Source organism: Echinops telfairi, unplaced genomic scaffold (genome assembly GCF_000313985.2).
Source record: "Echinops telfairi isolate 266 unplaced genomic scaffold, ASM31398v2 ScPeMD7_6080;HRSCAF=6971, whole genome shotgun sequence".
In the NCBI taxonomy this organism is placed as follows: domain Eukaryota; kingdom Metazoa; phylum Chordata; class Mammalia; order Afrosoricida; family Tenrecidae; genus Echinops; species Echinops telfairi.
In genome coordinates, this window is record NW_022109980.1 from 1,677,726 (window position 1) to 1,681,239 (window position 3,514).

General features: G+C 36.7%; 1 non-coding gene across 1 annotated transcript; it reads left to right on the forward strand.

The window, feature by feature from the left end:
- Nucleotides 1-256: 256 nt before the first annotated feature.
- Nucleotides 257-413, forward strand: LOC115871585. The gene has a single exon (XR_004047368.1). It is a non-coding gene; the product is annotated as a U1 spliceosomal RNA (small nuclear RNA).
- The last annotated feature ends 3,101 nt before the right edge of the window (nt 414-3,514 follow it).

Below are 3,514 nucleotides of genomic sequence, written 5' to 3' on the forward strand. Positions count from 1 at the left end.
ATCTATAGTTTCTAGGTACTTAGTTTGGGGAAGGGAAAGTTCTATCAGGGAAAAACACCTGAAATATCATTGTACTATATAAATATCATATAGCTGCTGCTCTCCCAATACCCGAAAGTGATAGCACTCTGTTCTCTATTCAGCCTCATGACTTATACAACAGTTTATAACACTGGGTTCACAACAATCTAACAACCTACTAGCCCACTTAATGCACTTCATAGCACATTGTTACGTGGATGAAAGCAAAACGAATATACTTCCCTGGCAGTATATGATCACGAAGGTGGTTTTCCCAGGGCGAGGCTTATCCATTGCACTCAGGATGTGCTGACCCCTGAGATTTCCCCAAATGTGGGAAACTCGACTGCATAATTTGTGGTAGTGGGGGACTGCGTTCACACTCTCCCCTGGGGAGGGAAAAGAAAGCAAAATAAAGCTCCTTTTCAATTAATGTTAATTTCTTTGACCATTTTCCTCACTGATGCTATAATCACTAGTAGTTTTGACACATGTTAAAGAATTTCAGGGTCCTTGGTATTGCAAATTATATTAGTAGCTGGTAATTTCTTCCTCTGTAAATTAGTCTTTTCATTAGGCTTTCTGAAATCACACAGCATAGAGACATAATCTATATAGCCTGATTGGTTTATTTACAGTGAGAATGATATGTGTCCATAGGAGGAGAAGGTGCATATGCAATTGTGAGCACAGAACTATTACAACGGGTATGAGGCATAAAACATAGAAGGCCTGGTTAGGCCAGCTAAGTGTTGTGAATCTGAAATGTAGTGATGCCTCAGCCATTTTCGAAGAAAGGTAGCTTTAAACATATTCTTTGGTAGTTCATGCAGGTAGGATTTTGTCTTTCTAAGAGAACAATAAACCTAAAATGAAAAGTATAGATCAAATTTAACTCTAATGTATAATTCTACATGCTATTATTTTGAATGAAGAGAAGCTTTAAAAATTGCTGCTGTGTTTGGTAAGAGCTGCATTTTATAATATTGTTGAAATAATAATTCATATGAAATCACCTAATTCTGGGGAAATTTGAGTACTTAGAAGAATCCTATTAACTGAAAATAATGGTGAAGGATTATGGGAGAGCCAAAAGAAAAGGATAATTGGAAACCATACATAATCTTTCTCATTTAAATCCTTAGTTTCAATTTGTTCTCCTTTCAAATCATTTACCAAAACAGCTCACACACAAGGAAACTGGTAGGAATTTAGAACCTTTCCTATCTAATTTGCATATGAATACAAGTAATGGTAATTTTTTATCATCTAATGAGTGCTTGGAATATGTTAGGGTAAATACACAGATTATCTTAATCCTTACATCAATCCCTGAAACTAGATTTTCCTGTTGTTTTTACTCTTAAATGCCATTGAGTTCATTCTGATTCATAGAAATACCACACACAGGGTAACTAAAAAGAGCCCCATTCTGCACCATCCTCACAGTCATTGTGATGTTTGAACCCAGTGTTGCAAGCACCCTGTCACCCCATCTTGTTGAAGGGCTTCCCTCTTTTCTCTGACCCTCTACATTACTAAGGGTGATGTCCTTCTCCAGGGACTAACCTATCCTAATAATATTTCCAAAGTACATGTGATGAAGTTTCACCACCATTGCTTCTAAGAAACATCCTGGCAAACCTTTACCAAGACAAATTTGTTCATTCTTCTGACATTCCATGAGGCATTCAATAATCTTTGCCCGCCAACACCATAATTCAAATGCATCAATTCTTTTACAGAGTTCCTTATTTATTTTCCAGCTTTCTCGTGCATATAAGACCATCATAAATTACTGGTGTGAGTCAGGTGCACCACATGTACACAAAATGAAATGTGTGTGTGTGTGTGTGTTTGTATGTGTGTTTAAATCCTTAGAGAGATCTTTTACACAAGATAAGCCCAATAAGTCTTTTCATTTCTTTATTTATTGCTGCTTCCTGGTGGCATAGTGGCTATATGTTGGGCTGTGATCCACAAGGTCAGTAGTACAAAATCACCAATTTCTCTGTGAGAGAAAGACAGGGCTCTCTACTCCCATAAAAAATGTCTCAGAAACTCAAAGGGGCAGTTCTGCCCTGCTCTATAGGGTCACTGTGAGTTAGCATCAACTTGATGGTAGTGAGTTTCCTTTTCTTTCTTTGTTTCTTTGTTTCTTTTTTGGCTTCCATGGGTATTGAGAGTGTGGATCTAAGTAATATGAAATCCTTGAGAATTTCACTATTCTCTCCATTTAGCATGATGTTGTTTATTGGTCTAGTTATGAGAATTTTTGTTTTGTTTATGTTGAGGTATAATCCATGCTGACACCTGTAGTCTTTGTTCTTCATCATTAATTTCTTCAAGTCCTCTTCACTGTCAGCAAGCAAAGTTATTTCATCTGCATATTGAAGGTTGTGTCTTCCTCTAATCTTCATGCTACGTTCTTCATATATTCCAACATCTCAGACAATTTAGTCAGCATACTGATTGAATAAATATGGTAAAAGCCCAACACACACCCTAACTGATTTTAACCCATGCCGTAGTCCCTTATTCTGCTTGAACAGCTGCCTATGTACAGGTTTTCCATGGACACAAGTGTTCTGCAGTTCCTGCTATTTATAATGTTATGCATAATAAGTTTTGATTGATTCACAGAGCTGAATGCATTTGCATAGTGAGTAAAACATAGGTAAACATCTTTCTTATATTCTGTGCATGCAGTCAAGGTTCACCTGATGTCACCTAGGATAACTTCATTCCAGCTCCTCTTCTGATTTGGCTTGAATTTCTGCCAGTTACTTGTCATTTTATTGATGCAACCATTTTAAAATTATCTTAGCATATTTTTGCCTGTATTTTATTATCTCCAGGAAACTGCGGTACAGTGAAGTAAAGTGGCTCAATCAAACTCATGGTTATTTTAAACCATGTTGTCTGCCACCGTTACCAATGCTATCTTGTCACAAGTGTAATTGGCTAATTAAATTGATTAAATAAAAAAATACTAAGAATGTTGACAATTTAGAATTTGAATATAGAAATGGAGTGTTACCTTTAATATAGTTATATATATATGAGATATATATATCTTTTGATAGCCAGGCACCATCAGCTTTCTTCACCACATTTGCTTATTCACCCGCTTTTTCTTCAATGATTGTGTCGGGAAGGGGAGCATCATAGAATGCCAGTTTAATAGAACAAAGTATTCTTGCAATGAGGGAGTACTTGAGTGGAGGCCCAATGTTCATCTGCTACCTTAATACTAAATCTATAAATATATGCACATAGGTCTATTTCCCCATCCTCATATATAAATATATTTACATATGTACGTGCCTTTATTTAGACCTCTATAAATGCCCTTTGCCTCCTAGCTCTTTCCTCTAGTTCCTTTGACTCATCTCTTGTCCCACTATCATGCTCAGTCTTCATTTGGGTTTCAGTAATTCCTCTTGGTTACATTACCCTTGATCACACCGTACCTGGCCTCCTACACCCTGCT